Consider the following 13,035-nt stretch of genomic DNA (forward strand, 5'->3'; position numbering starts at 1 on the left):
CTCCATCTTCTCAAACCAGCGAACTAGTTCGACCGCTTCTTCATTTCCTTTGAACGCAGGAGGGTGAAAGTTTGAAAAATCCTTGTAGGAACAAGGTTTCGGTTGAGGATTAACATTATTAGCTTGGGCATTGCCTTGTGCGGCAGTGAGTAACTGTTGGAATTACTCGGTAGTCAAAACGATATTGTTAACAGTAGGTGCAGCTGGACGAACCATGATGTCGCTACATAAGTGAACATAAGTCGGATAAGTTAACAAATTATAGGGTGAGCAATTACAAGTATGAATAAGATAAAGTATTGATATCACATGATATATATAAAACACTTTATATTATTAAGGAACGAGGCATTAAATAAGCTTTTTAATACACGATTCAGAAATGGAAATAGTTTAAGGCATAGCCTTTACATAGATGGAAAAATAGGAAAGATAACTAAAGAATATTAAGATTGAAATAGTCTTCATATTTCTTCTTCTTGTCCTCAAACTGCTTCATCACTTTTTCCATGTAATCCTCCACAAGTTTCTCTAGCCTTTCGGTTTGAGATTCGAGGGACTCTTTGATAAACTTATCATATCGCTCGTTCTTTCCTTTTTACTTTTCGTAGAGGTATTCGAGATTGTCGTAAAGGTTGGTAACACGACTGTTAACGACATTGGTGTCGTATTCCCTTAAGGCAAGTTGTTTGTCGACTCGGCTTCTCTCCATTTTCATTCGGAAGTCAACAACCTCCTGGAGATGAGCAAGTGATTTCTTCCCCCAACGAGTGTTGCGTTCTTCCTCGTACTTTAGCAGCCTTAATTCTTTTCTTAGTTCAACATTTTCCTCCACCAACTTCTTAATTTCGCGGTCCTTCTCATCCATACGGACCTCCACTCTCGCCATGTGGCGAAGCAAACCCTCAAACTTAGCAGCATCATTATAAGAAGGAGTCCGGGCTCTCTTCCTTGATGGACCGACTTCTTCATGAAGTCTTCCTTTATCTTCGATTCTCGGAGTTGGATAATATTGAGGAGACCTTTGTGAATTTCGCAGAGTATTTGGGCTATAGTTTGGTGAAGCAGGACTGTAAGAAGGACTTCAAATAGGTCTTGATGTTACAGAGTGTCCAACACCTACTTCGGTAGTAGGGTTGTGAGCTGCCTTGTTGGGCTTGTTAACGCTTGAGATTGACATCCTATCATTAGGAAAGAGACTTTGATTATAATCTTTTAGTCAAGTTTAGGAAAGCATAAATGTTAAGATTATAGGGCAATCCTAAGTGCTTTAAAGTCTAAGGCAGGAAAGGTTATAATTTCCTAGATTGCTAAGGCACCCTAGATAGCAAATAAGGCACACATAAAGATGCAATCCTGGTTCTCTATAACAGCCTGGTTATGCTTTGATACCAATCTATCACACCCCCAGATAGGGCCTGGGCGAAATGTGACTTAATATCAAAATATACCAACATATTATAATAACGAGAACAATACTAAATGATAAAATCAAACTTTAATGAGTACGCAGCAGAAAATGAAATGTCGTTACAAAGCAATAAGTAAATGTTTAAATGCAATAGTAATAAATGCGATATCTCTTGATCCTATGTCCAAGTAGCATCACATAAGCAGTAAGTATAAGAGCTTGAATCAAACAGCACCTGAGACAAAACATGCTACAGTGTCAACCAAAAAGGTTGAGTGAAGTTCATAGGTTTAACAAAAGTTTGACCGTTGTTTTAGACCACAAGATTTAGTTGTAAAGCTAATCTCCCGCAGGATCAAAAAGTTATGCCAATGCGTGATATTTAGACTAAACGTTCAAGTTTGCCCCAAGACAAGTTATCGTTTATACTTGTCGGTTTAATTTCATTATTAAGTAATACAAAGACTTAGTCAAATGTATCAGGGACGTTACTCCCGATAGGCCTACCCCCAATAATTAAGCATGCAAGCAGCAATTAAAAATATCACTGTAGGGACTTAGTCGGACATAGCCGGGTATAGCATAGTTTTTAGCAGTTGGTACTTGTGTCTAAATTGTAAAATGTAAAAACAGCATGTGTCTCACCCCAAGAAAAGTAAAAGTAAATAAGTTGCACAATAGTAAGTGGGGCTATGAATTCTCCTTAGTAGAGAGAGAGCTAGTTATTCCTCGGAATAGAAAGTTGGACGAGTGAGCAGAAAAGTCAACCTATGATATTTAAGAGTAGTAAGTGTTTTTTCCCATGTTTAAATAAATGTTTAAGTATGATAGTGTTTTAAGTACAACTTGTTTTACTCAGTTTCTATTTTAAGAGTGTTTTCCATTTTAGGATACTTGCCGTATTAGATAAGCTTCTAATCACCCCTCTCTCTTCGAATGGCCATTTCAGGTCTAGGGACTTGAGCTATAGGACCCTTTAAATCGGAAATCCAAACCCTTCCGCCTAGAGTTTCGTAGAAACCATTCATCAAGAAAGTTCGAAGATCTATACATCTCTAATACATATCCCAAAATGTTTTTATGTGTTATAATATAAGTAGTAGGTTATAGGTGTTAGTAATAGTAACAATGTATACATGTTAATTAATAGTATAAGTTATATTAGGGTTTCATTAATTAGGGTTAGTTAATTAAAGTAATATTTAATAACTAGGGTTTAGTAATTAATGTCCTAGGGTTTAATAATTTAGGGTTTAGTAAATTAGGGTTTTATTTAATATAGTAATGATTAGGTAATGATTAGGGTTTTAATAATTAAAGTGGTATTAAATAATTAGGGTTAGGTTTAATGGATTAGGGTTTAATAATTAATTAGGTTTAGGGTTTAAGTAATTAGGGTTTAGTACATATATATGTATATTTTCGTATATATATATATATATATATATATATATATATATATATATATATATGTATATATATGTATATAAAAATATAACTTTTACATGTATATATGTATATGTGTCGATTTTTATATGTATATATGTAGGTTTATTTTGTTTCCTTAATTAACCATAACAAATCTTTCATGTAATAACCTAGGGTTTTAAGATCAAAGTTTCCTTTCCCTTTTTTTCTCTCCTAGTCGACATGCATACATACATATATATGTTTATATTTTTTTTACATGCATAGATCTAGGTGTTTATGTATTTACTTATGTATAACAAGTTTATAACATGAACATGAATTAACAAAAATCAAAGTTTATGTAAATAGTTTAGGGTTTATGTTATACCTTTGAAGATTCGAAGATAACTTATGAAGAAAAGAAGAACACGACGAAGATTGAAGATTAAAACCTTGAGAAACTTGAAGAACTTCTTGAAGATCCTTGAAGAACATGAAGAACGCGAAGAACAACTCGAAGATCACCTTGAAGATTGGTGGTGGATTTCGATGGGTGGTGGTGATGATATTTTCGGCTTTGGCCGAAAATTAGAGAGAGATGGGAGAGATTTTGAGAGAGATGTAATTATGATTTGGTACATGGAATGGGTTAGGTTAGGTCTCTATTTATAGGGAGGATAGGAGGATTCTAGAATTAGGGTTTAATAAGGAATTACTCAGGGAACAAGTTAGCTTGGAAAAGGGGGTATGGGAGGTGGATTTGGCCGAAATTTTTAGGGGTAATAGGGTAATTTTACCCTCTAAAAATCGGCTAGGGTTCTTAGGGTTAGGGTTTGTGATTTTTCACTTTAGTCCTTGTACTTTAATTTTCTTAAATGACTTCTTAATTATCCTAGTTTAATTATTTTAATTACACAAGTTTTAAAGTTATTTATTTAGTCACAAAAGTTAATAAGCTTATTACTTGTCGTTTACAAAGTTAATTATTATCATTCTTAACAAACGTTAAATAAAGTCTTAATTGTTAAGTTTAATTATTTAGTTGGGCATTTAATAAGGAAAAGTATAGAATGGAAAAATGAGGGTCGTTATACAAACTACTGAAAAGATTGTCAAGTTCGGGAAAGGTTAAAGATGGCACAAGATCATCAAAAGTCTTATGCTGATAGAAGGAGAAAACCGATAGAATTCCAAGTGCATGACAAGGTAATGCTGTAGTTCTCTCCTTGGAAGGGAATTATTCGATTTCGGAACAATGGAAGCTAGGTCCAAGATTTGTAGGACCCTTTTAAATCATTGCTCGCGTCGGTAAAGTAGCTTATAGATTGTCATTGCCAGAAGAGTTAAATGCCATTCATGACACTTTCCACGTGTCATAACTTAGAAAGTGCTTAGCCAAAAAAGCAGCATATGTACCGCTACCCGAGCTCGTTGTAAATGATAAGCTGAAATATTTTAAAGAACCGGTCAAAGTTCTGGACAACAAAGTGAAGCGACTTAGTATTAGGTCAGTAACTTTGTTGAAAGTCCAATGGGGATTTATAAAGGGGTATGAATTTACCAGGGAACCCAATGAATGGTTGATGACTAATTGTCCTTCCGTCTACCTAGAATGGTTTGTGAGGACACGAACAACTTAACGGTGGGAGAGTTGTAACACCTAAAACCCGAGGATTTATTTTAGTATTATTAATATCTTGTTGTCGTAGGGTTGGGTGTTATATTAAAACGAGTTTGGTTTAAGTTTTGTTATCCTTCATCAAGAAAAGGACTAACATTTCAAAACTTAAAAAGCTAAAAGGGGCCAGATGTGCCGCATGTGGGCTCGACAAGGATGTTTTTGTTTTTAAATTAAAACTTGAGGAACTGATGTGTAAAATGTATTAAACACGAATTTAATCCCAAAAAATTGTTCAATGAGGCATTTTCATGCAAAATCATCTTGAAAAATCTATCCCATTTAGTGAGAGAAGTGTTAGAGTGAGAAAGCTAGGGTTTTGAAAGAATTTGAAGCTAGTGTGTTGTTTCATTTGCACATTGGAGTGTCATCTTGCAACAAGGAAGCTATTCTCCAGCCTTGTATCATCATCATCATTATCATTATCATCTCTAATTTCAATCATTGTAAGAATTGTAATTCTTCTATGTTTGACTATTTGCGGTTTTTGTATATTACTTGCAGTTTGAGTATTATAAGTTAGAAATTTAAGATTGATAATGTATGTTTAAGAAATGAGTCTCAATCTTGAAGTCATAAATTTTGTTAAAATTTAACAAGACAAAGTAAGATTTCTTGTAATTTGGTAGTAAATGATGATTATGTCACTGAAGCGCAATGTGCAGTCAATTTTTTATCCACACCAGTTGTTATGGTTCGGCGGAGGTGAGTTTCGCTCTCGCGATCAGTGAGTGTTTTAAAATTATAAGTAAAACACCCTATTTTTATTTTTAAATACACAACGGAATAATACACTGATCATTTCATATATTAAACTTAATATATAATGTTAACAACACTATGTGTTACATTTCGAAACATGTTAACAATAGTAATTACGTACATTAGAGTTTACTAATAGTGCCAAACATAATCAACTATACAAGTTCTTCTCCCATCCCATAGCATGCAATCAATTTACTTTGCAGGGGAAGAAGATGTGGGGGATTAGTACGAAGCTAAGTGAATGAAACCAGCTACCAGATAATAGCATACATCATCAAGCTCTACTAGCATCAAGAACATCAAACAAGAAAGATCAACAAGTATAACAAGAGGATCAACGAATTGGAGTATTTTTGATTTTGTGAAGATTCGAGTTTTGGAACCGAGAAGTGTTATTTTGCATATTTTGAAGACTTGTGTGGTACAATTTACATTGCGTTATCAATAGTACCTATTTTGGTTAAGTGGATAAAGTGGTTCGATCTCTAGTGGATGTTATGTTAAAATTACCAGTCAAAAATAAAATTCACTAAAGGCCGTGGCGCGCCATTATTGAGCGCGTCGTGTGTCTTAGTTATAATCGACATCTGACAAATTGCACAAGAGAAGGTTTCAGCTACAAGTGTTAGCCGCGGCGCGGGAGAATCTGGCCGCGACTCGGGCCAAAGGCAAAGTTCAAGTCAGAAGAATTGTTAAAAAGGGGATCAAAATCGTTCAAGAAGCGCGGCGCGGGCTTATTAGCCGCGACGTAGCTTCAGGTCGGCCAACGAAATTTGGCAAGCCTATTTAAGGCACGAAAAATACCCTAATTCATATATCATCTATCCAGCCGATTTTCAGAGCACCAAGGACGAATTTTTGTGACTTTTGGGGAATTCCAAGGTCACTCAAACGCTCCAATCATTCCGCTAATGAGGATCAATCCGAGCATCAATTAAGATTCATCTTGTTAGGTTGATTCTTTGTTTATCAACAATGATTTCTTTATTAATTTTATCTTTGATTTCAATTGTTGCCATGATTTTTGGCTAGTTTCTTAATGTTTGTCTAGACTAATAAACCTATGTGTTGGATGTGATTTTCAATTAATTGTTGGATTATAAGTATTTTGATTTCAATTTTTGAATACATGAATGCATTTAATGAAACTTGTTCTTTTTGATTTGATTCAATTGATTGTATGTTTGTTTGATATGACGAGAGTTCATTAATTTAATATATATATTTTTAACTGGTTTGTCTTAACTGGTTGTTTGCTTAATCGGAGATGATAGTAAATTGAATTTAAAAGGCTAGACGAATTAGGTGTAAATCACTCGCAACGAGAGTTGGTGTGATTATTGGTTACTATGAGAGTAGAGTCATAATTTGAACCTGATTATCAGTTGAGTCAAATTTTCACATCTAGGAGGTGTTAAGTGACGGGGAATTCCGTGCTGTGTAATCTTAGTTGCTGTGTCTGCGCTGGGGAATTCCAAGTGGACCGATTAGGAAACTCACATGCTTTAATCCACAATTCAAGTTTAATCTAATTGCATCCAACACTAGGTGTAAAAGTTCTAGACGAACATTCGTTCTCCTATTTGATTTACAACTTATCTTTTCTTTTCTATTTGCTTTAAAGCTTAAACGTAATAATACCAAAAATATTGTTTTTCTTGTTAATTAGTTAATGTTATCCTTGATTTGGTTAATCGTTAAATAGCCACAACCCAAATTCTTTTGTACTTTCACTTTTCTTAGATTAACTTAGTTTATTTTCATTAGTTACAATCTTAATTCACACGCGTAAACTGTCCTTGGAACGATCTTGGATTTACCAACTTTATACTATTGCAAGATCGGGTATACTGTACGTTAGTGTGTAAACTTTATTAACCGGTAATCCTTTTTATAAATAATAGACGCGATTTTAAACATCAAGTTTTTGGTGCCGTTGCCGGGGACAGTTGTGTCGAAAATTAAGATTGTTATCTAATTGTTTTTAGTTGAGTCTTAGTTTGCTAGTTTATTTTTATTCTTAGTTTATACTTGATTGAGTCGGTGCATTTAATCAATTTGTTAGTTGTGATTTTGCAGTTATAGGTAGTTTATGCCAGATACACACTCGTCTAACACTGAGTTGTATGTGCCTTATTCTGAACCTGTAAGAGTTATTTGGAGTCGTAATACATATGATATAGACGATACAGACGAGTCCGACACACTGGATTCAGAAACTAACATTCTCGCTGCACCATCAACTAGCAACCCTGTAATTAATTTTTACAGTTTGACTGGTACTTAATACTCCAGTTGTACCTGAAGTTCCAGTTATACCAGAGGTTCCTGTAGTTCGTCAAATGGCACAACAAGGTCAGAGTATGGCGGAAAGGATGAAGGCCTCCCGAGTATGCAGGGTAACACTATCAGAGCTCCTGAAGTCACGCATGATTTTGAGATCAAAGGCCCCATTATCAGTCTGATTGGGTGAAAATGTCAGTTTGGAGGGGAACCACGAGAGGATGCTAACAAGCATCTTCGTATTTTTCTGCAGATTTGTGGGTTGTTCAAGTTCAGTAATGTCCATGATCACGTTATCTATTTGAAGTTTTTCCCATGGTCACTCAAAGGGGAAGCTAGAGTTTGGTTGGACAGTATACTTGAGCATACGATTGAGGATTGGAACACGTTGATGGAGAAGTATTTAAGCAAGTATTTTCCTGCATCTAAGGCCACTCGACTTCAACAAGAAATTTCTCAGTTTCGTCAAAAGCCTAACGAGACTCTTTATGATGCTCGAAATTGCTTCAAAAGTTTGTTGTGTTCTTATCCTCAGCATGGGTTAGATACCTTTTCCTAGGTAGCAGCAGGGGGTAGTCTCATGAACAAAATCGAACAGGAGGCGTATGAGATAATTGAGATGCAAGCTGAGTAATCTCATGAGTGGCATGAGGATAATGATTTATCTCGTTCTTCTTCAATCGCAAGCGCCGGTGCTTACGATGACTATGGTTCGATTGATGAAAAATTGGATAAGCTTGGGAGACATTTAGAGAAGCTGGACAAAGACATCCATGGCATGAAAGTTGGGTGTGAATTCTGTGGTGGGCTTCATTTGGCTAAGGATTGTGATGCGAGTTTGACTATGAATCAGAAAGAATAGATTGCTTTTATTAGTCAACAGAACAACAATCAGTTTCAGAGAAGAGCTCAGTTCAACAGGAATTTCAATAATCCTTATAATCCTCAAGGAAATCAGGGTTCGTGGTTTCAACTGGGTTCTAGTGGAGGTTTTCAACAGCAAGCTCCAGGGTATTTTCAAAAACCCCAAGTTGAAGAAAAGAAGTCTAATCTTGAAGCCATGCTTGAAAAGCTTATGGTGTCTCAAACTCAGCTCGTTACTACAGTCACTCAGACCAATGAGAAGAATGATCAAATGTTTCAAAATCAACAAGCTGCTATTCAGAATTTAGAGAAACAGATTGGTCAGATTGCTAATCAAAGAAATGAGAGGAAACCGGGGAGTGACCGAGTAACACGGATACTAACCCGAAAAATGGGCACGTTAATGCTATCACCACCCGTAGTGGTTTAGCATATGATCCACCGAAGAAGCACGATGAGTATAATTTGCGGGTTTCGTTAGTAAAGGAGAGTGAGCCAGTTATTATTAATGAACCGGAGGGGGAAAAGGAGCCAGAACAGGTGATTGAGAAGGTTGTGAAGGTACCAGAAATTGTTGCTGCTAAGCTGGTAGTCAAAAAGTATCAACCACCGCTCCCATTCTCGAGGAAGCAGAGATTGGAAAATATGGAGGTTGAAAAGTCCAAGTTCATGGACTTGATTAAAAAAGTTAGCATAAATTTTCCTTTTATTGATGTGATTGCAGGTATGCCTAAATATGCAAGGTTTCTTAAGGATTTGCTCACTAACAGGAAGAAGCTGGAGAACGTGTCTTCAATAAAGTTGAATGCCTCATGCTCAACGGTAGTTGCAAACAAGCTTCCCGAGAAGCTTGAGGATCCTGGGAGTTTCACCATCCCTTGTTTACTTGGTAACCTAGATTCTATGAGGGCATTGGCGGATTTGGGGGCTAGCATCATTTTGATGCCTTACTCTATTTATTTATAGCTAGACCCCAAGGAGTTAAAACCCACTCGTATGGATATTCAGCTAGCTAACCTCTCTATTAAATTCTCTCGTGGAATCATAGAGAATATGCTAGTTAAGACCGGGACATTGGTTTTCCCGGCCGATTTTGTGGTGTTGGATATGGAAGTGGATGAAAGGATTTCACTGATTTTGGGTCGACCATTTTTGAATACTGCTAGATGTATCATCGATGTTTATGGCCAACAATTGACCCTTAGGATAGATGACTTGAGTGCAACATTCTCAATCGACAATGCTTTAAAATACCCTGCTTATACATTTGATACATGTTATTTTCTTAACATTGTGGATGTCCAGTCTGAGTTTTTGTAGGAATTCCCAGAGTTACAGGGTTCAGGAGAATGTTCTTTGGTTAAAATTGATGAGGAGTTGCAGGTTGAAGAGGTGGATATTTTGACCTCCTTGATGGAAAACGGCTATGAGCTGATTGAGGAAGAGTTCAAGGAACTCGATCATGATGTTGATTATCGGAGCAAGTCTTCAATTGAAGAACCTCCAGAGTTAGAATTGAAGCCACTTCCAGACCATCTGGAATATGCTTATTTGTAGGAGGAATCTAAGCTCCCAGTAATTATTTCTTCTTCTCTTACTACAGGTCAGAAATCTGAGCTTGTAACCTTGCTAAAGGACCATAAACCGGCCATTGCGTGGAAGATTCACGACATTAAAGGTATTAGTCCCTCCTAATGCACCCACAAAATCTTAATGGAGGATAACTCCAAACCCGTGGTGCAACGCCAAAGGAGGTTGAACCCTCACATGCAGGATGTTGTGAAGAAAGAGATCATTAAGCTTCTTGATGCAGGTCTTATTTACCCGATTTCTGACAGTCTGTGGATAAGCCCGATACACTGCGTACCTAAGAAAGGTGGTATGACCGTTACCACTAATGATAAAAACGAGCTAATTTCTATTCAGACTGTCACGGGGTAGCGTGTTTGTATTGACTACCTAACGCTGAACGACGCCACACGCAAAGACCATTTTCCGTTACCTTTCATGGATCAAATGCTAGAGAGGTTAGAGGGGAACAACTTCTACTATTTTCTTGATGGTTTTTCGGGCTACTTCCAAATTCCTATCTCGCCCGAGGACCAAGAGAAAACCACTTTCACATGCCCGTACGGCGCATTCTCATACCGTTGCATGCCCTTTGGCCTTTGTAACGCTTCGGCCACTTTCAAAGGTGCATGATGGCCATATTCCATGATATGATAGAAGATTGCATGGAGGTGTTCATGGATGAATTTTCGGTCTTCAGTGACACTTTCGATTCATGCCTTCTTAATTTGGAAAGGATGTTGGTAAGGTGTGAGAAATCTAATCTTGTGCTCAACTGGGAAAAGTGCCATTTCATGGTAAAAGAGGGCATCATCCTCGGGCACAAGATCTCTAAGAATGGTATTGAGGTGGATCCTGTGAAGTTAACTGTTATTCAAAACCTTCCACCTCCTACCAATGTCAAGGGTGTTCGTAGTTTTCTCGGGCACGCCGGTTTTTACCGGCGATTCATAAAGGATTTTTCCAAAATCGCTAACCCGATAAACAACTCCTCGAAAATGACACACCTTGGGAGTTCTTCGATGAGTGCCAAAAGGCTTTCGAACTTCTTAAGGAGAAACTCATAAATGCACCTATCATAATTGCTCCGAATTGGTCTCTTCCGTTCGAACTTATGTGTGATGCATCCGATTTTGCTATTGGCACTGTTTTGGGCCAAAGGGTCGAGAAGCATTTCCGACCCGTCTATTATGCAAGCAAGACCTTGCAAGGAGCACAGTTGAACTACACTACTACTGAAAAAGAGCTCCTTGTTGTGGTCTTTTCATTCGATAAGTTCCGGTCCTATTTAGTTTTGTCAAAGACAATTGTTTTTACGAACCATTCGGCTTTGAAGTACCTCTTCTCTAAACCGGACTCCAAACCTTGATTGCTTAGATGGATCTTACTTTTGCAAGAATTCGATATCGAGATCCGGGATAAGAAGGGTGCCTAGAATCTTGTGGCCGATCACTTGTCTAGACTCGAGAATTCAAATCTCGAAATCCTTCATGAGTCTAGTATTCACGATGATTTTCCCGATGAGTATCTCATGAAGATGGACAAGGTGGATGAGCCATGGTATGTGGACATTGCTAATTACCTTGTCGGGAAATTTTTGGAAAAATGGTGGTCACATCAAAAGAGGAAGAAATTCTTCAGTGACCTCAAATACTATTTCTGGGAAGATCCTTATCTTTTTGGGCGGTGTCCCGATGGGATGATTCGTCAGTGTGTTTTCGGAGAGGAATGCACGCGCATTATTGTCTAATGTCATCATGGACCTACGGGTGGGCATTATGGTCCCCAAGTTACGGGGCACAAAGTCTTCTAGGTCGGTTTGTATTGGCCTACTATCTTCAAGGATGCCCACCAAATATGTTAATCGTGCGATTCATGCCAACGGGCGGGTCAAATCACCCAATGAGATGAGATGCCTCAAAATATCATCCAAGTTTGTGAGGTTTTTGATATATGGGGGATTGACTTCATGGGCCGTTTCTGAAATCAAATAATAAGCTCTACATAGTTGTTGCCATCGATTATGTCTCAAAATGGGTCGAAGCACAAGCTTTGCCTACAAATGATGCGCGAGTTGTAGGCGTTTCTTAAACAACTCTTTTCTCAGTTCGGTACCCCAATAGCTTTAATTAGTAACCGGAGAACTCACTTTTGCAATGCCCAACTCAAAAAGGTGTTGAAACGATACAGGGTAACCCGTAAAGTTTCTACATCCTACCATCCTCAAACGAATGGGCAAGTCAATAACACGAACCGAGCATTGAAAAGAATTCCCAAAAAACGGTTGGATCTAATCCAAAGGAGTGTTCATTTAAGCTTGATGATGCCTTATGGGAATTTAGAACGGCGTACAAAATGCAAACCGGAACCAGTCCATTCTGTTTGCTCTTTGTAAAGGCATGTCATCTCCCCGTAGAGATTGAGCACAAAGCTTTTTGGGCTCTCAAGATGTGCAATCTTGATCTTAAGGAGGCGGGGCGCCTCCGTTTGAGCCAATTGAATGAGTTGGACGAGTTAAGGCTAGAGGCCTATGATAACTCGTTTTTGTGTAAGGAGAGGACAAAGAAGTGGCACGATAGTCATTTAAAAGAACTAAAAGAATTTAAGGAAGGGGATCGTGTCCTTCTTTTCAACTCGAGGTTTAAGTTGTTTCCCGGGAAGTTGAAATTGAAATGGTCGAGACCATTTGTGGTTAGGAAAGTCTACCATCACGGGGCGATAGATTTGGTAAACTCGAAAGGAGAGGAGTTCAAGGTGAATGGCCAACGGGTCAGGCACTATGTTGACGGGTTGAAGAAGGTGGAAGATGAGGTTAAACTCATCTTCAACGCTAACAACGCTTGAATTTGAAGTTAGCGTTGTTTTTGTAAAGTTTGTATATTTATCTTTTGTATAATTTTGTATATTTGCTTGGGGGAAATGTATATTATGATCATCGGGTTGTGTGGCATAGTTGTTAATCTGGTATGAAAGTTGGGGACTTGTGTTTTAGAAAAGGAAATTTTTTTTGACCAAACAGGGAGAGGCGCGTCGCGGCTAAATGGGGCCGCGACGC

General features: G+C 37.7%; 1 non-coding gene across 1 annotated transcript; it reads right to left on the bottom strand.

Moving 5' to 3' along the window:
* Positions 1–7,984: 7,984 nt before the first annotated feature.
* Positions 7,985–8,090, bottom strand: LOC139887267 (small nucleolar RNA R71). The gene has a single exon (XR_011773105.1). It is a non-coding gene; the product is annotated as a small nucleolar RNA R71 (small nucleolar RNA).
* Positions 8,091–13,035: the final 4,945 nt, after the last annotated feature.

The sequence above is a fragment of the Rutidosis leptorrhynchoides genome, chromosome 1, assembly GCF_046630445.1.
Source record: "Rutidosis leptorrhynchoides isolate AG116_Rl617_1_P2 chromosome 1, CSIRO_AGI_Rlap_v1, whole genome shotgun sequence".
In the NCBI taxonomy this organism is placed as follows: domain Eukaryota; kingdom Viridiplantae; phylum Streptophyta; class Magnoliopsida; order Asterales; family Asteraceae; genus Rutidosis; species Rutidosis leptorrhynchoides.